The sequence below is a fragment of the Schistocerca piceifrons genome, chromosome 7, assembly GCF_021461385.2.
Source record: "Schistocerca piceifrons isolate TAMUIC-IGC-003096 chromosome 7, iqSchPice1.1, whole genome shotgun sequence".
NCBI lineage: Eukaryota > Metazoa > Arthropoda > Insecta > Orthoptera > Acrididae > Schistocerca > Schistocerca piceifrons.
The window spans coordinates 135,044,410-135,070,346 of NC_060144.1; the positions used below are offsets into that span (position 1 = coordinate 135,044,410).

The 25,937-nt window shown below is 41.1% G+C and overlaps 1 long non-coding RNA gene across 1 annotated transcript in view; it reads left to right on the forward strand.

Annotated features, from left to right (window-relative positions):
• The first annotated feature begins 1,239 nt into the window (after positions 1 to 1,239).
• The window catches only part of LOC124805289, a 341,331-nt gene continuing 316,633 nt past the window's right edge, over positions 1,240 to 25,937 (forward strand). Inside the window, exon 1 of the long non-coding RNA XR_007017431.1 lies at positions 1,240 to 1,360. This is a non-coding gene — a long non-coding RNA (uncharacterized LOC124805289). The remainder of the gene's footprint in view (positions 1,361 to 25,937) is intronic.

Here is a 25,937-nt window from a genome sequence, read left to right on the forward strand (position 1 = left end):
GCAGGGGTATGGTTAGCTGAGCCATTGCTAGCTGAACACAAAAATTACGCCCGCACTGTGTTACCACCGCCGGTCTCTAGATACCCCACATACCCTTCACCTCTACCAACGTCATAACAATACTTTTAATCATTAAACTTAAGTCACTAGACGTTCTTATTTTCTGGGGTAGTCCTGAATTTTCATGCTTTGTCCCCAATCCATTTAAACTTGATTCAGGACAACAAATGTTCCCTTTTCTTATTTCTTGCCCTCAATATTTGAAATTTCACAAAAGAATTGAAATAGGAAGAATGTGCTGAACATTTTAAACTAGAATTCAACTGAATGTACTTGTACAACCAAAACAGGCTTCAGTTGCGGTCTGATTTGAAATTAAATTGTTCTGCTCTTTGCCACCTCTAAAAATTTTGGCCCCTTGGGCGGCCGCCTAGTCTTGCCTAGTGGTAGAAAAAGGCCTGGTGACTAGGCAGGAACCTAGCAGTAAGGCTTAAAGTGCCGCGAGTGAAAAGACCAGCAATTAATTTTTGCAAGTCGCAATCAGAGTTCGAATTCCAGACAATACATTAAATTCGGAGGTCGAGACAAATATCGTGTCACGTAGCGGGCGATTCTCGTCACGTGACCGATGCCCGATTTCAGCAGGACGCCAGTTATAAGAGTACTGATTTTTTTGCTCATATGAACTATACAAGTACCATGTACTCCACGCACTTCGCGCAGAGGATGCTGTTTACGCAAACTATGTTTTTGTAATAAGGTTTTGTGAGTAGAACCTGCACATTATTTGCACACAACATTCTAAGCCCATTATCTTGATAAATGATTATTCAGGCGATATATAATATATTCGCTATGCATTTATTTAATTTCGTGCAATGTTATTAGATATTTGGTTTAAATACAAGTAATCAACAATAAATCATAATAAGGTATGCCAAAGGTAACAGACGTTCAAACGTTTTGAATAAGGGCGTTCAAAAGTAAGCGAGACAACGATTAAGGATGAAGTATTCGATTTTATTTGCACAGGCAGATAGTTAGAGATTCGTAAATGCGTTAATTTAATTCGAATAATTAATTTAACCCGTGAATCGACTTTCTTTAGTGGACAAGCCACGGAGTTAAATTTTATCACAGTCTAACATAACATGTTAGACTGTGATTTTATCTTTCTTGTGACATAATCGCTGGTGTTATCATATGTAGTCGGCAGCTTATATCTTTGCTCACGCTGTTGTTGACAGTTCGTGTAAACAAAACGCGGGTTTGTTTGGTTTGAAAGAAATTAATTCTTAAAAATAAGACAGGCTAGGCTTGTGTCGTTTTCAACAAAATCACCCTTTCTGCTCAGTACTAGGTGAGTGTCTTTCAAATCATATGCCCTTTTTTACTGACTATGCCGGTTTTAGGGGCGTCCACATACGAGATGTGAACCATGTGCCAAAAGAGCTTCTAAACGAAATTTATGAAAGAAATTATACATCACTGCCGGGTATTTTGTTTGGTAAAAACTCTTTATGTCAGACCATTAGCTGCTGCCACTGCTCGTGCCCATGTAAATGTTTACTTCGATATTAGCGTTGCAGTTGTGTCTTTAGACGGGCGAAAAATGAAGTAAATTTCTAACAGTGATTCCATAAACAACTTCTTCTCGTTTGGTATTTTTTCTGACCATGTCATGGAACCGTGCAAATGTGTGAAGGTGAAATCGTACTGAAAATACTTCGTCAGATATTAGAAACAGTTGTCGTTCGTATTATAGGCTAAGTGGAATAGGGGCTGTATTAAAATCATTAAAATACAAGTAGCCTCTCTTCGGCTTGCGCTTACGTACATCACGTAATTCATCAGAAGTAATTTATTTATTCTGTAATTGTACAGTGTTGTAGTGCAGATTGTCAGTGGTCTGAACATTCTCTTGAGACATTTGTACGTGACAGAAATGGTTTATAATTTTTCACTCTTCTTTTCGTTAAGAAAAACCATAAAGTAGTTAATTGATTCATGTATTTCAGGTTACAGGAAACGCACTAATTACCCTATTTTGATGTTTTTGTATTCATGCTGCAACTGGATCACATTTTTTTCTCAGGAGTTCCAAAAATAATCTGGGTACACTATCAGTTGAGCAACAGTATTTCTTTTTTACCAGTGATTATTTTTTTATGGCTCATTATGCCTTTAGCAATTACAGCTGCACAGTATGAAATGGTCATTTAATGTGAAAGTTGGCTGTGGCAACACCTATAGTTGATGTTCAATACATCATTTGTGTTTTTTCAAACAGTTATCGAAGTTTCATAGTCTGAAAGACAAATTTTGGTTCAGTATATTGGCACTTTGTTGATATTGTTTAGTTCTGCAAGATGTGGAACATTGCTGGAAATATTAGTTACTGGGTCAATATTGTGCATTTTATCACACATTCAAGCTGTTTAGTAGATATTCCATATATTTTTATCTGTGAAGTTTAAAGGGCTGTCTTGTTTGCAGTATTTCTTTTGTGAAATACTTGAGAATGAATGACTGAATTTAACAGATTTTCTGGTTTTGCTCTTCATTTAGTGGTCATTCCATCATACAGATATGGAAGAGGTATATAGGTTCGGATAAGCGGTTGATAGGCATAATTGAAGTAAATAGCTCCTCTCTTTCAGATGCCAGGGTTTTGGGACCAAGGATAAATGAGAAGCTCTCAGAAAAAGCACCTTTTCACTATGACTTGGAGAAGCTAAATGAAGTTATCTCTATGCTCATATTTTCATTGCTTGACAGTATATGAGATTATATTTTGGGGAATTATTAAGGAATAAAGAGATGACTCACCAAAAGCCAGAAGTGCTGCTTTTTGTGTGTGTGTGTGTGTGTGTGTGTGTGTGTGCGCGTGCGTGTGTGTGTGTGTGTGTGTGTGTGTGTGTAACTCTCCATGCTTTATTATATTTTGGGGAATCTCATTTCACACACACAGAATATTTTTGTTGAAAATCAAGCTACTGGACAGGTGTGGTATTAGTTCACAAAGTTGATGTTGATCTCTGTTAAGGATTTATACTCTGAAATTACAGAAAATCTGTTCACTTTTGGGATTTGTGGTTGACAGCATGAATTTGCATAAAAGGACCAACAGCATCTGTTCAATAAATAGAATAAGGAGAAGTGATTGTGAATAGTCAAGTACTGTTAAAAATTTGGATAGTACTTGGAAATGTACATGACAACAGTACTAAAGTCAAGGAAATTGATTTATAGGGATGTACTTCTTCAAAATATGTAGTAGTAGACAATACTTTTTGTGTTTGAATGGTAAAGGTTTACTTAATTGTGTTAAGTGAAATGTAACTCACAAAGTTGAATTGAAAAATATATTTAAAAAACTGTTCATCTGAAGATGCTTCTGGCTTGTTTTCCAGGCTCAAGTTATTCTCATTAGGATGTAATTTTGTTTCCTACTATAGTGTGAATAGAACTGCTTGGGGGATAGTTAACACTTTGGAACTTAGTTCCTCCAATTGAAGCTGACGGAATTACATGCAGATTGTTTGCTGCTGCCAATGTGCCACAGCAAATCTTCAGGTTGCCTACAGTTTCTGAGTAGTGTGGCGCATGTGCTAAATCAATTATTTGATTTTTGCTAGCCATAGCAAACAAAACCACATTCTGAACCCTTTGGCAGTCTGCCACTATGGCCTTAGTATGAACCAAGGCACAGCTGATAGATTATGTGGCAATACTATAGCATAACATGACAAATATATAACAGCAAGTAATTTCAGTCAGAGAACAGTAAGTCACGAACACCTTCGTCTTGTCTTCACCATTAAGAAAATTGAAGAATAAAGTAAATTCTTGTTCCGTAACTTTGTTGTTATTGTTTTCATTTTTAGTTTAATTTATTACTTACATATTCCAACTTTTTATATTATTGTTAACATTTAAATTTGAAAATTTGTGCATGTATTGTGGTGTATTCTGTATCTTGTGTCCATCTAAATAATAAATAAGAACAAATAAATGAAATCTGTGCACACAGTTTGTGGAGCAGCGGGAGTGTTTGATCACCTTACTGTCACTACACGTTTTACTATATGTCATTGACTTCTGCATGAGATGGTATCTGTAATTTCACGTTTTGAGACTTACCCAGTGTCTTCATTCATGCCTGCCAAACATACTCATCACCACAGTAGCAGTACAAGTAGTTTTGTGATACAGAAAACTGTTTTCATGAGAGTCAACCATTCGCGGCACCTAAACTTGGTGCTATTCTCCTCTTTGGTGTTGGTGAGGCACAGAAAAAGAAGGTATGTTAGAATTTAACTACTCATTGATGTTGAAATCACTCAAGATCTTTGTCTCCTTTTGCCCTCACAGCAAATGAGTCCTTTCCATCCTGATGTCTGAGTGCTCTGGCCCGCCTTTCTAGCCTTCCTTGACCTATTCCTCTTAAGAACATTACTAATCATTCTGCAAAGTAGGATAGCTTTAAATAAATGTCTATTTGTCATGTATAGTTGTGCTGGCATTTGAGCTTTCCATGGGATTTTTCTGTTGTTGCAATATTTCTATATGGCTTATGGAATTCACCTCACTATTAACAATGAAGTTCATTTTACTAACATAAGAGCACACTGTCATACAGCTCCTTTAGGGAGAGTAAAGTGGACACTCACATTCGACCTACTGAGCAATGTCTTATTCAGTAGGAAACCAATGAAATTTCAGATTGAGGAATTTTGTTACATATTTATCCCATGTCTTTTGAACATCATAACTCCGGAATTATTGCCAGATGATGCCAAAGTAAGTCATTTCTGAGGCTGCGGGGTATACAGGGTGTTACAAAAAGGTACGGCCAAACTTTCAGGAAACATTCCTCACACACAAATAAAGAAAAGATGTTATGTGGACATGTGTCCGGAAACGCTTAATTTCCATGTTAGAGCTCATTTTAGTTTCGTCAGTATGTTCTTCCACCTGCGCTCAATGGAGCACGTTATCATGATTTCATACGGGATACTCCACCTGTGCTGCTAGAACATGTGCCCTTACAAGTACGACACAACATGTGGTTCATGCACGATGGAGCTCCTGCACATTTCAGTCGAAGTGTTCGTACGCTTCTCAACAACAGATTCGGTGACTGATGGATTGGTAGAGGCGGACCAATTCCATGGCCTCCACGCTCTCCTGACCTCAACCCTCTTGACTTTCATTTATGGGGGCATTTGAAAGCTCTCGTCTACGCAACCCCGGTACCAAATGTAGAGACTCTTCGTGCTCGTATTGTGGACGGCTGTGATACAATACGCCATTCTCCAGGGCTGCATCAGCGCATCAGGGATTCGATGCTACGGAGGGTGGATGCACGTACCCTCGCTAACGGAGGACATTTTGAACATTTCCTATAACAAAGTGTTTGAAGTCACGCTGGTATGTTCTGTTGCTGTGTGTTTCCATTCCATGATTAATGTGATTTGAAGAGAAGTAATAAAATGAGCTCTAACATGGAAAGTAAGCGTTTCTGGACATATGTCCACATAACGTATTTTCTTTCTTTGTGTGTGAGGAATGTTTCCTGAAAGTTTGGCCGTACCTTTTTGTAACACCCTGTATATGGAAGTGGTGTTTCAGTACTGCTACAAAGATACTTTTGCTGTCATATATATATTAGCAACTTGAGATTTAGTCTCCACAGCAGATTTTTTTTTAAACAAGGTAGAAACCCAGTAATAACAGATTGAAGTGCAGAATAGACATTATGCGTATAACATCATTGGTATCATTTTCTTAGAAATTACATGAACTTCCTAACGATCTGATCAGTCTTTATAGTGTTTTATAACAATCTGGGATGGAAAATGGCTCCATTCCTTCAACAAAGGATGTATAGATGGCATAATATTCTCCTTCACATACAAGGCAAGCCAAATTATTATTCTTGGACCTTATAAGCTGTATGAAGACGGTTCTAGTAGAATACCATCCATAAAAACAAATACTTGAAGAGATGGATTGTTGCTGGCTTTTCACACCTGCTTATGAGAGAGAAGGCTTGCATGTTCCCAGTCTTACATGTTTCATTGATCATTGGCACAATTTCTATTTAAATCATAGAACTGTGTCAGTTTGTGAGCTACGTGTACATGGTTGCACGATGGCCATTTACACTGCAATAAATAAAACTGTGGCTGATATTTATTAAAATGAAAATATTACTTTGTAACATGGATATCCATGTTATCAAGTGAAACATAGATTTAACAACAAAGTATGATGGCGTGCTGAAAAGTAATGCCTACGAATTTTTTATGTTTTTTAAATAAAAGAAATGTTACTAATGTCATACATCTTTATTCTTCATTTCTGCATATTTGCAGCTCTCGGTCGCTAGAGGCCTCCGAATTTGGTCGTGTAATATGGCGGTGTGTAATGTAAAAATGTTGGCGTGTGAGAAGCAGCGTGCTGTAATCGAGTGTCAAATCCGAAGAGTTCTCTCCCACATGGAGCACCGGCTCCTTCAGCCTGTCAATTCCAGACGACACACGAGCGCTGCGACACCTGCAACAATCCGACACCTTTGGTTCACTATCATCGATCACACACCGAGCAGTTGCCACTAGGCCCCATCCGATTTTCATGTGTTACCAACACTTATAGAACACGTCCGAGAACTTCGCCTGATGGTGATGAAACGGTGGAAGCAGAGGTGAGATTGTCACTGCGTCAGCATTCTACAGTGACCGAATCAACAAAGTAGTCTGTGGTTGGGAGAAATATGTTCGTTGGCAGGGTGACCACGCGTGGAAATAAATATGTACACATGAAGAATGGGCGTGTAGCTGCTAATGAAGTTTGGTTTATTTAAAAAATTTTAAGAGGTTTCACTCAGAAAAAAATCGGAAGCATTACTTTTCAGCATGTCCTCGTAAATGTATTTTTCTGCTTGTTACACAAGCTACATTTATTTGACTGAATATTCGTCCGTGGACTAGGAGTTGCCCAGAAGAAAATGGGTTCATGGGAAGAGGAACTCTTATGCAAGACACCTTTTTGCTATTTTGTTTCACCCATACATGTTTCAGCACATTTTATGCTATCTTCTGTGGGTTATTTTTTTATTTTTGAACTTAGGCCTACATAATACCATTCGACATTTATTTTGGTAGCTATTCTGCTACACAATGTACCACTTCTCATGGTTTTTGATATTGTGGTGCTTTATTATATGTTGTTGGCGAAGTGAATAGGCAGATTTCGTGACGTAAGGTCGCTGGACACTGCACTTCCTCCGATTTTTCAAAACTTTTTTTTTTTTGCAATAGTATTATACACATATACATTACACAATCTAATTTGTATACAACTGCAAGGAAGAAGAAGACAAAGCACACACCCAGGTGGCAACTAGAATGGGTCAGGAACATTGGAAGTTTCCTCCTAAGTAATGAGTTACAGTAAATTATACTCTAAGACAACGTCCGTCAATAGTGATTGAAATACAGTTGTAGTGGAATAATAGTTCGTTTCGCAGATTACAGTGAGTTATTAGATGGAATGTTACCAGAGAACAAAGTCCAAGCGAATGTTCAGAATTTGCACAACGTTGCCTCAAAGATAGTGCTACAGTTGGAAACTGATTTATATTTAATACCAACTGTATAAAAATTGTACAGAGTTAACTATCGTTATTTTTGTAGTCTGGCATGGGAAATATGTAAAATAAATCTGCAGAGAGCGAGCATCAGACTTGTTGAATAAATGACTGTGTTAAATTTTGCCATAACACACAACAAAGAAACTAATTGCAACCTTGTTTTCCAGATGAATTTTTACTTCGGGCTCTACCATTCCACATTTGCAGCAAAAGATATATAAGAGTTAGTTGCGATTAATTCAGTGATTTAAAATTATTGTAGATGACACAACCATGGCGGCATTTAATGCGCTGACTCTTATGTTTCCCTGACTTTGGGGACACGAATGTTTCAGTTTCCCATATCTCTCTGCGTATGAAAAAAATTACGTACTGCGAATTTTGGCGTGGAAATAGGCACTTACTACAATGTAAATTTAATTCTCATTGTACCTTCACAAAGGGAGGCATAGAGCATGCAGCTATTTCGATTCCTGACATTAATAACTTTATACGTAATTCGTGCTCTCATTTGACTTGGCGTGTTCCCATTTTTCAAAAACAGGAGAAATGTGTTTATGAAAAGAGGGGGGGGGGGGGTTCAGAAAGTAGCTGTGAAACTCATTTTTCGTCTTTAACTAATCCTTTAACATCAGGAGTAAGTTTTCGGCGATATTTAGCCGTTTTTTATTCGGTGCTCCGCAGTATCCTGACTGCTACAAATAAGACGACACGACCTGTATTAGGGAATTCCGGCGGGCTGGTGTTCACAAGTGTCCGTACCACGGACGGATGTTCCAGCCTTTGCGAAACAGCAGTAGCGTACATTAAGCTCAATTAACCAGCGCACTCGAGTTCATGTCCCCACTCCACGATGAATCTTACTTTGTTGTGCTGTTCCGTGTTTCATACGACACATACAGTAACGAAAATTAAAAAAGCAATTTCCTGAACTGAAGGACAAATCAGAAAACAGTACTTATGAAGTAATAACTGAATAACTGAAAAGCTATTATCGACCTGCAGAAACTGTGGACTGCGAACGTCATCACTTCCAGGGAGACAGTCGGATATTGGCGAAAGATCTATTAAAAAATCATAGAATGTTTTTGTTAAATGTAAAGGATCAGTCTGATGAAGGAACTGAAGTGGGCGAATGGAAAGCAGAAATATTATGTTTCGCATTTAAAAGATGTATTCACACTTGAGCAAGCTATCTACCATATTTTTGACCACCACACGCACACATGGGAGATACTGATGAACGATTAAGAGTAATTGTAGCGAATAAAGCACGATCTCCTGGCGGAATATTAGATTTTACACAGAATACACTGCTGAAGTACATAATTTCCTAATTCATATTACACGAGAAATCTGTGGCGCAGCGAATAGTTGTTCGTGACTGCAAAAACAGGATAGCCTATTTTGTTTACAAAATGGGTAAACGATTGGGTGCATAGAATTACACATCAATGTTGCTAGCGGACTTTGGAACATACTGTGAAGTGTAACATTAAGACGTTCCTGGAGGGTAGAAAAAGTTCTTTCAAAAAAATCTAACCGGTCGGAAAAAAAAACCGCTCGTGCGAAACACCTTTCGCTTTATATTCAGTATCTTGCAAATGGTTGATGGTGGTGGAAAGGTACATTATTTCTTCTAGCTTTCTGCATTTCCGAAAGGCGTTCAACACTATATCACAACACCGACCAGCAACCAAGACACGATCGTACTGAGTATCCTCATAGGTGTGCAATTGGTTCAATGCATTGTTCGCTAATAGGACACAACGGCGAATGTTCAACAAAAAAGAAGAGCTGAATCTTCTCAAAAGGAGTGCGTCCACTAGCAAGTAACTTCTGCAGTCAACTGCTGCAAGCTCGTGCTTGTATTTAGAACAAGAACTTGCGCAAATTTACTTCTGCAGAAAGTGGACAGCTGCAATGGAACTTAACACCCAGCAATACAGTTGTTGAAATTAGTATAAAGGCACGTGGTTATGTGTGGAAAAAACATGTTTATTTACATATTTGGTATTGTACGCATCTTCTATTTACGGTTTACAACTAAGCAAAACAAAATACATACTCGTTATCATTGGTACTTAAAAAATTTAAAGAAACAAGACAACCTTAGGGGGTGGAAATTGATATAAAGGCACTTAGGAACTGTTGTCACACTAACCTAACGTATACACGGAATATACAACAACTGTGACCTAGTATTTTGTCGCCCCTCTATTGTTCCTAATAACTGCAAAAATCCTCTTGGGCATTGATTTTTTAAAGGGCAGTGATCTCTTCTTCCGAGAGCGAGCTTCATTCCACTCGGCCGGCCGCTGTGGACGAGCGGTTCTAGGCGCTTCAATCCGGAGCCGCGCTGCTGCTACGGTCGCAGGTTCGAATCCTGCCTCGGGCATGGATGTATATGATGTCTTTAGGTTAGTTAGGTTTAAGTAGTTCTAAGTCTAGGGGACTGATGACTTCAGATGTTAAGTCCCATAGTGCTTAGAGCCATTTGAACCATTCCACTCGAATTGCAGTCTTCAGCTCGGCCACAGTCTCAAATTGTCGTCCATTGCGAGAAACAGGTCGTTCTACGATCGCCTATACATTCTCGGTGGGGTTTAAATCCGGACTTATCGATGACCAGTTCAGAAGTGGTATTCCTTTATCCTGAAAGCACGATTTTGTCTTGGCAGACCTATGAATCCTGGCATTATCGTGTTAGAATAGTAAATTATCATCGTGAAATTCCTCAATACATAAGAACCGATTTAGTTTCCGACGTTCGTGTATAATCATCGGACTTCATTTTGGGGTGCAGTCATGGTATGTTCGACGTGACTTTAGCACAATATGCTGCTCAGATCATAATGCTGCCACTGCCAAAGTTTCCACGAATACTCTTACGAACGTGTTCTCCTGTACGGAGACCGTGCCAGTAATACTGAAAACCATGTGGCCCACCCAAATTAATCTTCTCATCACTGAAAATTACGTTATTCCATTGTACGGTCCACGACGTATGTTCTTCCCCAAACGTCAGTCGAGCCTCCTTATGCGCTTTGTTTAAAGGTGACGTATGGAGCCGTTTCTTAAACGGCAAATTTCGAGTGGAGCCGTGTCTTGAATACGGTGCCAGATTCGCCTCTTGAGCCAGGATATGTTTAACGCGTGTGAAAGTGACTGATAACTGCAAATCAGCCACGATTTGATAGGAACAAACGCCGCTAACTTTTGCTTTACGCAGAATCAAACGCATATCTGATGCTGACAATTTTCGTGTCCGGTCATTTTGCCATTTTTGCCATACTGTGCATCCAGTCTGACAAAATTATCTGTAACACAACTGGAACGCACTAATTTCGTAGCAGTTTGGCTACTGGACAGGCCCTTTTCTTTGTACGCCGTAATACTTGCGTGCTCTAAGTCCTATAGAAGCTGTCCACACGACACAAATAAACAGGTACAGCAACTGGAATCACTCAATAGAGGAAAGTCCACTGGACCTGACGGGATACCAATTCGATTCTACACAGAGTACGCGAAAGAACTTGCCCCCCTTCTAACAGCCGTGTACCGCAAGTCTCTAGAGGAACGGAGGGTTCCAAATGATTGCAAAAGAGCACAGGTAGTCCCAGTCTTCAAGAAGGGTCGTCGAGCAGATGCGCAAAACTATAGACCTATATCTCTGACGTCGATCTGCTGTAGAATTTTAGAACATGTTTTTTGCTAGAGTATCATGTCGTTTTTGGAAACCCAGAATCTACTATGTAGAAATCAACATGGATTCCGGAAACAGCGATCGTGTGAGACCCAACTCGCTTTATTTGTTCATTAGACCCAGAAAATATTAGATACAGGCTCCCAGGTAGATGCTATTTTTCTTGACTTCCGGAAGGCGTTCGATACAGTTCCGCACTGTCGCCTGATAAACAAAGTAAGAGGCTACGGAATATCAGACCAGCTGTGTGGCTGGATTGAAGAGTTTTTAGCAAACAGAACACAGCATGTTGTTATCAATGGAGAGACGTCTACAGACGTTAAAGTAACCTCTGGCGTGCCACAGGGGAGTGTTATGGGACCATTGCTTTTCACAATATATATAAATGACCTAGTAGATAGTGTCGGAAGTTCCATGCGGCTTTTCGCGGATGAATCTGTAGTATACAGAGAAGTTGCAGCATTAGAAAATTGTAGCGAAATGCAGGAAGATCTGCAGCGGATAGGCACTTGGTGCAGGGAGTGGCAACTGACCCTTAACATAGACAAATGTAATGCATTGCGAATACATAGAAAGAAGGATCCTTTATTGTATGATTATATGATAGCGGAACAAACACTGGTAGCAGTTACTTCTGTAAAATATCTGGGAGTATGCGTGCGCAAGGATTTGAAGTGGAATGATCATATAAAATTAACTGTTGGTAAGGCGGGTACCAGGTTGAGATTCATTGGGAGAGTGCTTAGAAAATGTAGTCCATCAACAAAGGAGGTGGCTTACAAAACTCTCGTTCGACCTATACTTGAGTATTGCTCATCAGTGTGGGATCCGTACCAGATCGGTTTGACGGAGGAGATAGAGAAGATCCAAAGAAGAGCGGCGCGTTTCGTCACAGGGTTATTTGGTAACCGTGATAGCGTTACGGAGATGTTTAATAAACTCAAGTGGCCGACTCTGCAAGAGAGGCGCTCTGCATCGCGGTGTAGATTGCTCGCCAGGTTTCGAGAGGGTGCGTTTCTGGATGAGGTATCGAATATATTGCTTCCCCCTACTTATACCTCCCGAGGAGATCACGAATGTAAAATTAGAGAGATTAGAGCGCGCACGGAGGCTTTCAGACAGTCGTTCTTCCCGCGAACCATACGCGACTGGAACAGGAAAGGGAGGTAATGACAGTGGCACGTAAATGCCCTCCGCCACACACCTTTGGGTGGCTTGCGGAGTGTAAATATAGATGTAGATGTCATCACAATAATACACTCTTAGCATACACGCCTCCAAACTGTAACTGTAGCGAGCTGTTGATACCCACCACTGTGCACGTCATCTAGGGGACCTACCGTTGCACCAACTTCTCTCCCTTCCCCGCCTTTTTTTCAATTTTTAAGTACTCTACCTAAATTCTAATGGTGAAACGACAATGTATCTTGTTTTGCTTTGTTGCCAACTGTACGGGGAAAATGCGCGCAATACAAAATGCGTAAATAAACAGGTTTGTCCACAAATAACCACATGCCTTTATACCAGTTTCCACCACTGAAACTTGCAGAGTTAATGAAAAAGATATTTTATTGCACCGAGATTTTTTCCCCATTCCATTCAAGGAGAATGACTCGTTACATGCCTCTGTCCGAACTGTTATTATTTTATATTCACAATTCTTGTCGGAATGATTGTAACGACTAAAGAATAGTCGTGGAGCGCTGTCTAAAAACTTGTTCTGGCAGTAGTAGAAGCGCCAAAGAAACTGATACAGGCATGTGTATTCAAATAAACGTAAACAGGCAGAATGCGGCGCTGCGGTCGGCAACGCCTATATAAGACTACAGGTGTGTGTGGCGCAGTTGTTAGATCCGTTACTGCTGCTGCAATGGCAGGTTTTCAGGTAGTGAGTATGAACGTGGTGTTAGTCGGCGCACGAGCGATGGGACACAGCATCTCCGAGGTAGCGATGAAGTGGGGATTTTCCTGTCCGCCCATTTCCCGAGTGTACCTTGAATATCAGGAAACCGATAAAACATCAAATCTCCGACATCGCTGCGGCCAGAAAAAGATCCTGCAAGAACGGGATCAAAAACGACTGAAGAGAAGCGTTGAACGTGACAGAAATGCAAGCCTTCCGCAAATTGCTGCAGATTTCAATGCTGGGCCATCAACAAGTGTCAGCGTGCGAACCATTCAACGAAACATCACCGATATGGGCTTTCTGAACCGAAGGCCCACTCGTGTGCCCATGAGGACTGCACGACAAAAAGTGTTACGGCTCGCCTGGGCCCGTCAACACCGATATTGGACTGATCGGACGAGTCTTGTTTCAAATTGTATCGAGCTGAGGACGTGTGCGGGTATGGAGACAGCCTCATGAATCCATGGACCCTGTATATCACTAGGGGACTGTTCAAGCTGGTGGAGGCTCTGTCATTGTGTAGGGCGTGTGCAGTTGGGGTGGTATGGGACCCCTATACACCTAGATACGACTCTGAGGGGCCGGCCGCGTAACCGAGTGGTTCTAGGAGCTTCAGTCCGGAACCACGCGGCTGCTACGGTCGCACGTTCGAATCCTGCCTCGGGCGTGGATGTGTGTGGTGTCCTTAGGTTAGTTAGGTTTAAGTAGTTCTAACAAGGGAACCTCCCCATCGCACCCCCCTCAGATTTAGTTATAAGTTGGCACGGTGGATAGGCCTTGAAAAACTGAACACAGATCAATTGAGAAAATAGGAATAAGTTGTGTGGAACTATGAAAAAAATGTGCAAAATATACAAACTGAGTAGTCCAAGGGCAAGATAGACAACATTGAGGACCGTATGAGTACAGGAACGCCGTGGTCTCGTGGTTAGAGTGAGCAGCTGCGGAACGAGGGGTCCTAGGTTCAAGTCTTCCCTCGGGTGAAAATTTTAATATTTTTATTTTCGCGAAGTTATGATCTGTCCGTTCGTTCATTGACGTCTCTGTTCACTGTAATAAGTTTAGTGTCTGTGTTTTGCGACCGCACAGCAAAACCGTGCGATTAGTAGACGAAAATACGTGCCTCTCCAATGGGAACCGAAAACATTTGATAGCAAGGTCATAGGTCAACCGATTCCTCGACAGAAAACACGTCTGATATATTCTATACGACACTGGTGGCGGCATGTGCGTCACATGACAGGAATATGTTGTCGACCCACCTAGCTCGCACACTTGGCGAATGGGTAAAAAGATTCTTCTACCTTGCCTGCTTTAGGTTTTCTTGTGTATGTGACAAGCACTCCCAAAAAGTGATGAAAACATAAGTGTTTGTCAGGTAATAATTGTCTGAAAATAAAAAATTAAACTCGAGGGAAGACTTGAACCAAGGACCTCTCGCTCCGCAGCTACTCACGCTAACCACGGGACCACGGCGCTCCTGAGCTCATACTGTTGTTGAAGTTGCCTATCTTGCCATGGACTACTCAGTGTGTATATTTTGCTTATTTTTTTCATAGTTCCACACAACTTCTTCCTGTTTTCTCGATTGATCTGTGTTCAGTTTTTCAAGGCCTATCCACTGTGCCAGCTTATAACCAAATCTGAGGGGGGTGCGATGGGGAGGTTCCCTTGTAAGTATAGGGGACTGATGACCTCAGATGTTAAGTCCTATAGTGTTCAGAGCCATTTTGAACGACTCTGACAGGTGACAAGAACGTAAGCATACTGTCTGATTACCTGCATCCATTCATGTTCATTGTGCTTCCCAACGGACTTGGGCAGTTCCAGCACGACAACGCGTCACACCGCACGTCCAGAATTACTACGAAGTGTCTCCAGGAACGCTCTTCTGAGTTTAAACGCTTCCTCTGGCCACCAAAATCCCCAGACATGAATATTATTGAGCATATCTGGGATGCCTTGCAACGTGCTGTTCAGAAGAGGTCTCCACTCCCTCACTCTCTTACGGATTTATGGACAGCCCTGCGGGGTTCATGCTGTCAGTTCCCTCCAAGCACTACTTCAGACTTTAGTCGAGTTCATGCCACATCGTGTTGCGGAACTTCTGTGTGCTTGCGGGAGCCCTACGTGATGTAAGGCAGGTGTATCAGTTTCTTTGGCTCTTCAATGTATAAAGCGTTGCGCTGATATGAGAATTCGTAGAAAGACTATGTGGAATGTATACGCCACATCAGGTGTGGTTACTGTGGTGGAGAACGCAAAATATGCACGTGGTGAATGTATTGCCCACAACATGACACGTGGCGGGTACGCCCCTGTTCTATTGCATTTCGAACAGCATGAAACCTTGGATTTTTTGTGAGGGTTCAGTTTTCTGTCGTCTTAAGGTGACATTAAGTTAATATCCTTTGCGAACTCGCAGCTGCGACAGACAAGTCTTTTAAGGGTCAAAGTTGCCGTAATTTAGTAAAATCACGCGATTCACGTGGCTCAGAAACTATTCGAAGTAAATTCTCAAATAAAATTAAAAAGAAAGGTAATATTGTATAGTTTGAGATGGTATTAATGCGATATTTTTAGAATTTAAATTTAATCTTAATTTTCTTTACTTATTATATTTTTGCAGAAAATCACTATTTTAAATCGAATAAAAATTATGCCATGTTGCTCAGCAGTTGATTTAAAAAAATATTAGTAAACTTTTAATGGTATGGTCAGTGGAGAGCTGTAGGAAACAAAAATGTAAACAGTAACAGCGGCAGCATCACATGAATCGTGATAAGGCCGTTCTCGATCGCCTGCTGTTTATGTTTCATTGCAGCCCATCTCAACCTAAGTATAGCGTGAATTTAAATATTTTTATGTAGTTATTTTTCAAGGACAATGGCTCCATAAAACGTAAAACAGATACCAGTGTAGAGTAAAAGGAGGTTCAAGCGTATGTAGGTCTAAGTTTATAATCTTAATGAAAATCGTGTTTATGCTTAATAGTGAATAAAAGTGTTTTGAAAATTGTAATAATTATTGTCTTGTTATTATTATATACAACTATCCAAGGAACATACAATAAAAGCATCCATCAACAACAGACATTCAACTCCAAAATGACTCACAGTTCACCGAAATCCGATATGTTTGTTGAGCGACAGGGGAGACAAAATGTCCCGCTGGGAAAACAACACAAACTGTACCGAATTTTAACTCGAAAACTTATAAACATGTCAGAGATAACTTTATGAAAGTTCATTTTTTGCAGTAGCCTGCACGTGTGAAAATTATTGATCATAAAAAAATGACGTTAAATTTTCTCGTTTTTGGCCCGATTTGAAATGGAATAGTTTGTATGAGGGTGTTGTAATGCGCTTCACAAGTTCCTAGAGAAATTTCATTAGAAAGGTCTGCGTACACGGAACGAATGCTGATAGGAGGGAGTCGACAGTGATAGTAAGGCCGCATTTGAGAACGGAGTCCCCACGCAGCGAACTGCGAAGAAGGGGGACGTTGCCGGGTTATATGGAGGACGATAAGGAACGACTCGAAGACAAACAAACAAGCCTGTGGCATGTCTGAAGGTAGGAACTCCTGGAGAACGAGATAGAGGCTCCAACATTCCTGTGGGGATAATAGTATAGCACGTGAGAATGAAAATAATTTACAGAAATACGTATTGTTTTAGCATATTGTTTTGTGTCACTAGGATGAGTGTAATAAAACTTCCATCACTTTGGTTTTTTTTCCTTTTCGAAGAAATAAGCTTAAAAAGTAGTTCAATTTCACTGACAGAACAAAGACCACTCACTTCTGTTTTGACGTTTTTCGCAGATTTTGTTCGTCAGCTTCAGGACCTGGACAATAATTTAGAAATTAGCAGGAACTGAGAAACTACATACACAACATAAATGAGTAGAAGCTTCTTCCGAGAGAAATGTGAGCTATTGTGAAACTGATTTTCGAACTTGTGATTGTAGGTGTGCGTGCTTATTGCACCTAATGTAGGCCAACAGGAAAGTCAAAATTCTTGCAATGTATAAATTAACACACTGGTACTTTGAGAGAAATAGTTATTCAGTAGAATTAACAGAATATTTATATGTAAAATATTCATGTAAAATGTCCAAATCGCAATTATTTTCAATCAGTTACAAGTATCGTTACAGATTGTCATCAGGTGTTGCTTCAACAAAAAGAAAACACAATATCGAGCAAATAAGTAAAACGAAATTTAAAATACCTCATTCAAAACTTTAGTGTTCAAGATGAATATAAAAATATGTATTTAGGATAGGAGACATTCCTTCAGGATTATTTATATCCTGAGGAGAACCAACCACAACAGAAGTGTCCAACCTGGCATTCAGAATGAATGTGACATTGGAGTTAGCCTCAGGATTCAGAAAGAACGTAATAATTACAATAGCAAAGAAGGCAGGTCTGAATGTTATTGAATCTATTTAATAAGTTATTGTTGTAACGTACTGAAATGAATTACCTACGGAATGATGAAACGACTATTAACAGCCGACCTCAGGCAGACCAGTTATGGTTGCAGAGAAATGTAGGCAGTACACAGAAGCGGACAGCAGTATTCGAATCTACGGCTAAGAGGGATTAAAATGTTGAATTAATCGACACAGAAGGGACAATTATTTATTATTTCATGATTCCTCTTGATGCGTTTCCATGTGTTTCAAACGCATTCACAATATACGAATTATAAGAATATGTGTGTATTATTCAACATGTGTTTTCCCATAATAACGTTGCGTTACTGTATGACACAACTACTCAAATGCGTTCTATGATACAGCGGCAAACGCACTAAACATTGGAAATGTTGCTCATTCGTGCATGCTGTCACACAGTACGCAAGTAAGTACATCCACAAGTGGCCACACTCCAGATGGGACGGAAAGGAAAAGAGACGACCGCAGAGGAGAGAACAGTCATCTTACGTATGTGTGCACAAAATAAGACATATAAAGAAATTTGAGAAGCTGTACACAGAAATCCGACCACTGGTTTTGTATCATCCAACGCTATAAGTCGAGGACTGAATCAGCCTAGGAAGATGCTCCGCTAAAACTTACTTCCAGAGATAAAAGACAAGTGCTGAAAATGGTGAAGGAAAATCCTGAAATAACAGCAACCGAAATTAGAGTACATCTGGAAGAATGTATTGGGAAGGTGGTTCATGAAAGAAGAGTTCATAGGGTTCTTACTGAGTACATCTCCAGAACAGCAAGAAGAAAACCGCATGTAAGCAAAATCAACAAGAACAATTGTTTAGTACACTGAGGTGACAAAAGTCGTGACATAGTGGTACGCACATATACACACGTCGCTAGTATCGCGTACTCAAGACATCAAAGGACAGTACGTTCGCGGAGCCGTCGTTTGTACTCAGATGACCAATGTGAAGAGGTTTCCGACGTGATTATGGCCGCACGACTGGAATTAATAAGACTTTGAAAGCGGAATGGTAGTTAGAGTTAGATGCATGGGATATTCCATTTCGGAAATCGTTAAGCAATTCAGTATTCCGAGATCCACAATGTCAAGAGTCTGCTGAGAATACCAAATTTCAGGCATTACCTCTTACCGCGGGCAACGCAGTGGCCGACGGCCTTCGCTTAATGACCGAGAGCAGTGGCGTTTTCGTAGAGATGTCAGTTTTAACAGACAAGCAACACTTCGTGAAATAACTGCAGAAAACAATGTGGGACGTACGACGAAGGCATCCGTTAGGAGGGTGCTTCGAAATTTGCCGATAATGGGCTGTGACAGCAGACAGACGAAAGGCGCGAGTGCCTTTGCTAACAAGACGACATCGCCTGTAGAGGCGCTCCTGAGCTCGTAACGGTATCGGTTCCACCCTTGTTGACTGGGAAACCGTGACAAGGTCAGATGAGTCCCGATTTCATTTGGTAAGAGCTGATGGTAAGGTTCCAGTGTGGTGCAGAACCAAGGAAGCCATGGACCGAAGTTGTCAACAAGTCACTGTGAAATGTGTGGTGTGGGCTGCGTTTACATGGAATGGAATGGATCCTCCGGTCCAACTTAACCGGCCATTGACCACTGTTTATGTTAGGCTACTTGGAGACCATTTGCAGCCGTTCCTGGCTTCATGTTCCCCAACAAAGGTGGAATTTTTATGTATGGCGATGTGGCATTTGACTGAATGACAATTGTTCGCGTCTGTTTTGAAGAACGTTATGAGCAATTCGAGGGAATGATTTAGCCATCCAGATCGCCCGACGTTACCCCATCGAACATTTATAGGACATCGTCTAGAATTCAGTCCGTGCAGAAAATCCTGCACCGTCGAGACATCTCAATTATGGACGGCTTGAGAGGCAGCATGGCTCAATATTTTTAATATTTTTACAGGAGACGTTCAACGACTTGTTGAATCCGTTCCACATCGTGTTGCTGCATCACACGCGGCAGGAGGTGGTCTGACACGGTAAGGAGGCATCCCGTGGCTTTTGGCATCTCAGTGTATTTGTTTGCTAGTGAGTATGCAGCGAAGGAAAATGAGTTCTGGGATCATACGTCAGATGAAAACAAGTTCAATGCATACCGAAGTGATAGGTGGAAAAAGTGTTGAGATCGAAAAATACTGAGCGTAATCTTAAAAGCTGTGATCAAACATTGAGGCCGCAGAGTAATGGTGTTGAGATGTATGGCGTGAAGACGCGTGGGTGAGCTAGCTTTTATTAATGGTAACGTGAACACGCACGTTTATAAGAATATATTGCAAGACCGTCTGCACAGAAGCGCTCAGACACTAAAACCTGGAAATAGTTTTTGTTTCTAACAAGACAACAATCCTAAGCAAACCGGTAGCTCTGAAGTTGTTAGGTTATGTATCATCTACAAGACCCCACGTATACTCAGAACACCACTTCGATCACCTGACTTGAACTCAATCGAGAACATATTTCAAGAATTGGAAGATAGGATGAGGAAGCACCGCGTCACAACTAAAACAGAACTGAAATACATTATCCTGGAGGACTGGAATAAGGTTGGTTCGGTCGCAACCAGAAAGCACTTAACATTCAATTCCATCGCGTTTGGCAGCAATTATTCATAGGAAAGGCATAATAACCTAGAACTAGAGTGGTATGTTTTGTTTATTTGAATATTTATGTCCAACATTTGGGAAAACATTTGTCAGTTTTCATTGCGAAAATGTATTTATGTTTGATTTAAGCAAATACATGTGACAGTAAAAATGAAATAAAGGTGTGTTAAAAACGTAGAAGAGATTTATTTATTTTATTTAGTATGTTTTAGTAGTTAAATGTTCTCTCTTTAGTAGCATGCAGTTGATATTTGAATACTTCTCTCCACCTCTGTATACGTTACGATTTATTTTAGAAAACGTGTTGAAGAAAGGCAGACCCACGTTTGTAGCACTTATAGTTTCAGGGGAGAAAAAAAATTTGACATTGCCGCGAAAGGAAACGGTCCCAGGTTCTAGCACCGGTGCAGCACATATTTTTAATCTGCGGGAAGTTTCAAACCAGTGCACACACCACTGCAAAGTGAACATTCATTCTGGTTGTGACGGTTAAAATGCAGGGACTGTCAGGTCATTTGTAACTTGTATAGAAACCAGACTACAGCAATGAGAACATGAAAGCGAGAAAGTAATTAAGAGAGGAGTGAGACAGGATTGTAGCCTGTCCTCCGTGTTATTGTGTTTGTACTTTGATCAAGTTGTAAAAGAGTTTTAGAAGAAGTTGGGAAAAGAAGTTACAGATGAAGCAGAAGAAATAAACTTTGAGATTTGACGATGACATTGTGTCAGAGTCGGAGAAGGACTTGCAGAATGGATATTATGCTGAAAATAAGTTGGAAGATGAAATCAATAAAATTAAAACAAGGGTGGTGGAATATAATCGAATTAAATCAGGTGACGTCGAAGGTATTAGATCTATTTTTAGTGTCTCATTTCCTAGCTAATTCTGTCATAATCGCCACATTTGATTTAACTGGATTCCAGAACACTTGTTTACCTTTGTTGATATAAATCGTATAATACTCGTTTTCCTGGTGACAATATATTCCTTAAAAGGGAACCTCCCCCTCGCACACACCTCAGATTTAGTTATAAGTCGGCACAGTGGATAGGCCTTGAAAAATTGAACACAGATCAATCGAGAAAACAGGAAGAAGTTGTATGGAACTATGAAAAAAATAAGCAAAATATACAAACTGAGTAGTACATGCGCAAGATAGGCAACATCAAGGATAATGTGAGTACAGGAGCGCCGTGGTCCCGTGGTTAGCGTAAGCAGCTGCGGAACATTCATGGTTCAAGTCTTCCCTCGAGTGAAAAGTTTAATTTTTTATTTTCAGACGATTATCAAAGTTCAGGCACTCACACATAATCAACTTCGCTCTCCAAAATTCCAGGACATGTTGAGATTTGGTTGGACATATGCAGGATTTGACGGTCTACACACGAAAAAATTTGAAATCGTTAAAAACATATGTTTTGACAGAGCACAGGGAAAACTGTGCGACTGTGAAATTGTTGCATTCATTTGTTGCAGTTTATGTGACAAACTCTTATGTTTTCATCACTTTTTTGGGAGTGATTGTCACATCCACAAGAAAACCTAAATCGGGCAAGGTAGAAGAATCTCTTTACCCATTCGCCAAGTGTACAAGTTAGGTGGGTCGACAACATATTCCTGTCATGTGACGCACACGCCGTCACCAGTGTCGTATAGAATATATCAGACGTGTTTTCCTGTGGAGGAATCGGTTGACCTATGACCTTGCTATCAAATGTTTTCGGTTCACATTGGAGAGGCACGTCTTTTCGTCTACTAATCGCACGGTTTTGCGGTGCGGTCGCAAAACACAGACACTAAACTTATTACAGTGAACAAAGACGTCAATGAACTAACGGACAGATCATAACTTTGCGAAAATAAAGAAAATAAACTTTTCAATCGAGGGAAGACTTGAACCAAGGACCTCTCGTTCCCGTTCCGCAGCTGCTCACGCTAACTACGGGACCACGGCGCTCCTGATCTCACGTTATCCTCGATGTTGCGTATCTTGCGCATGGACTACTCAGTTTGTATATTTTGCGTATTTTTTCATAGTTCCACACAACTTCTTCCTGTTTTCTCGACTGATCTGTGTGCAGTTTTTCAAGGCCTATCCACTGTGACAACCTATAACTAAATCTGAGGGGGGGTGTGATGGGGAGGTTCCCTTGTTAGTAGGCCACGTCCGGAGATTAATATGGGGACTGTTTTACTCAAGAGGATGCCACCACCGTTAACCATACATAGAGCAGTGTTGTCGGAAAATATAGTTTTCCTCTGTTTTCAGCTGTTCGCATTACCATCGTAGCATGACCATTTAGGCTAATGTTATAAGACTAAACCAGTCATCCATACTACAGCTTCTGCAACTACTGAAAAGGCTGGTGCCCCACTTCAGGAAACACACAGGGTGGTTATGACTAACTTTTACGCTACCTGAGTTGTTGTAGATGGGGAGCTTTTTGCCGTATGGGTACCCAACTTGTAGGAATGATGTTCAGACTGTGCGCTCAAGAATTTTCGTTGCTAATAGTGTTAGTGTCATGATTTGCCATTACGCGCCGTTCCTGCTACGGCGACGTAAGGTTAAAACGCAGGCATCAGTGTGCAGCAATACTGCTACTGCTCTTCACGAGTATCGATTATTGCTGGAATGTGGAGAGATCCTCTTTCCGCACCAGGGATGAAGAGCATGATTAAACTGGCGATATTGGAATTGCTTTTGGGGCAGTCCGATGGCCAATTCCGCCACAAATTGTTGAAGTTATCGTTGCAATGGCTGACAAGGGAACCTCCCCATCGCACCCCCCTCAGATTTAGTTATAAGTTGGCACAGTGGATAGGCCTTGAAAAACTGAACACTGATCGATCAAGAAAGCAGGAAGAAGTTGTGTGGAACTATGAAAAAATAAGCAAAATATACAAACTGAGTAGTCCATGCGCAAGATATGCAATATCAAGGCAAGTGTGTATAAAGGAGCGCCGTGGTTGCGTGGTTAGCGTGAGCAGCTGCGGAACGAGAGGTCCTTGGTTCAAGCCTTCCCTCTAGTGAAAATTTAAACTTTTTATTTTCGGTTTACATGACAAACTCTTATGTTTTCATCACTTTTTTGGGAGTGACTATCACATCTACAAGAAAACCTAAATCGGGCAAGGTAGAAGAACCTTTTTACCGATTCGCGAAGTGTATAAGTGGAGGAATCGGTTGACCTATGACCTTGCGATCAAATGTTTTCGGTTCCCATTGGGGAGGCACGTCCTTTCGTCTACTAATCGCACAGTACTGCGGTGCGGTCGCAAAACACAGACACTAAACTTATTACAGTGAACAGAGACGTCAATGAACGAACGGACAGATCATAACTTTGCGAAAATAAAGAAAGTAAACTTTTCACTCGAGGGAAGACTTGAACCCAGGACCTACCGCTCGGCAGCTGCTCACGCTACCCACGGGACCACGGCGCTCCTGATTTCACACTATACTTGATGTTGCATATCTTGCACATGGGCTATTCAGTTTGTATATTTTGCTTATTTTTTCATAGTTCCACACAACTTCTTCCTGTTTTCTCGATTGATCTGTGTCCAGTTTTTCAAGGCCTATCCACTGTGCCATCTTATAACTAAATGTGAGGGGGGAGCGATGGGGAGGTTCCCTTGTGAGAATGCTGGACGCAGTGTACGATCTTCATCAGTGCACAAGCTGTGTCTCAGCAGTTGAACATTCCATGGTCCACTGTTAGAAAAGTTCTGCGAACAATTGTAAAATGGTACCTTTAGTGCGGTTCCATACTGTCATGAATGCAGATGGTCGTCACATTCAGCAACGCTTGTAACCTGCAACGTAAACATGGAGCGCCGATAACAAATTTTACCCCTCATGTGGAAATTAAAATATGTTTCATTCAGCGGTCATTTCTCATCCGCATGTCCTTACTGTCGTAGCGGCCAATTATTGTTAGAGGGCCCACAGAACCGACTCGCAAGATGGGTTGCCGACCCCCTTTTCAGGAGCACAGAGAGAAACATCGCCAGCGGACAGAAAAAATAACAGACTTTCCAAATAAACATGGAACTACTTCGCTAGACAACATGTGACAGTGTTCCACCAATCGGAATGTTCCACCAGTCGGAACTCATATGGCTGATGTAGCACTCCGCCCACCCAGCTTTATAAGAAGGCCTAGACCGGCAGTGTTTACCAACCGCTAGGAACAGCTACGGCCAGTACTTAACGCCGGCCCTAGCCTTGTATTCACTCGCCGTAGTCTTGTAGTAGCACTTTGTATTTTGTAGAGTAGTTTTGGCCAGTATTTTCTTCCATTGTCCGTCCGCAACTCGTGGTCTTGCTGTAGCGTTCTCGCTTCCCGCACAGGGGATCCCGGGTTTGATTCTCGGCGGGGTCAGGGATTTTCTCTGCCTCGAGATGACTGGATGTTGTGTGTCTTTCATCAGCATTTCATCATCATTGACTCGCAAGTCGCCGAAATGGCGTCAGCTAAAAAGGACTTACAATTTCGGCGGCCGAACATCCCGCATGGGGTCTCCCAGCCAACAATGCCGTACGATCATTTCATTTCTTCCATTGTTTTGTTTCCTTATCTGCTTGTCCACCACAGAGTTGTGGGTTTTTTCCTGGTTGTTCTGCGTTTCAAACTTTGTGTATGCCAAGAAGCCGTCTTTTCTTTAATTGTAGTAAAGTGTGTTAAAATTGACTGATAGGTCTTTCCTGCCGACCGCAGGACAGTACAGTTACAAATGTTTCCACAAAGTTTCATTGCCCTACGATCGCTCGTTCGCCATGGAGGCTCTCTCGAGTAGCAAAAGTTTAGTTGTAACACCCGGTATGTTAGCGTAGCTCTCCGCAGACGCTCCTCAGATGTGGTTGCACCTATTGTACCGCCGTGTGTATGGCCTCGCAACTGCATTCGCATTCTCTGGTAGCTGGGTTCCAGTCCTCGTGCATTCATGAGGATTTAGGTTTTTCGTTGTTTTACGAAGCGCATGGCAGGACATTGCTTTGAGAACGACACGACCGATTTCTTTTCTCTTCGTTGCTCAGTCCAACTTTGTGTTCTGCCTCTAATGTTCTTGTCGACAGTCTGACGATAAATCCTAATCGGATTTTGTTCCTTCGTCGTAGCTTCGATGTTGCGACTCAGAAAGCACAATGGAAAAATTATAAATATGAGAAGGATGAGTAGAAGTAACAAGGAAATTCATAATACACCCGTATAGCATTTGTTGAATAAGACTCATATAGCAGTAGATAATATAAACGACCATACGTTGTTGGTAATCTACGAATAGCTTATTAATAGGTCTGTTGTTCTCACTGTTTGGCATAGATATTCCGTCGATTCGTTTGCAAGTCATACAAACGTGCATTGCAGAGCCTGTTGGAAGAGCAAAGCATATAAGGTAAAATAGCTATTGAACATGCTACCATTATTCGAAGGCGTTAGAATCTTTGGTCACGTAAAATGCAGGTTTAGCAACGTGTCAGTTTCGTTGCAAAAAAAGCTTCAGGAGGAGATAAATATGCCCTCCACTGGCGTGTTCATAGAGCCGTTATAATTGTGGTTAGACTTTCCA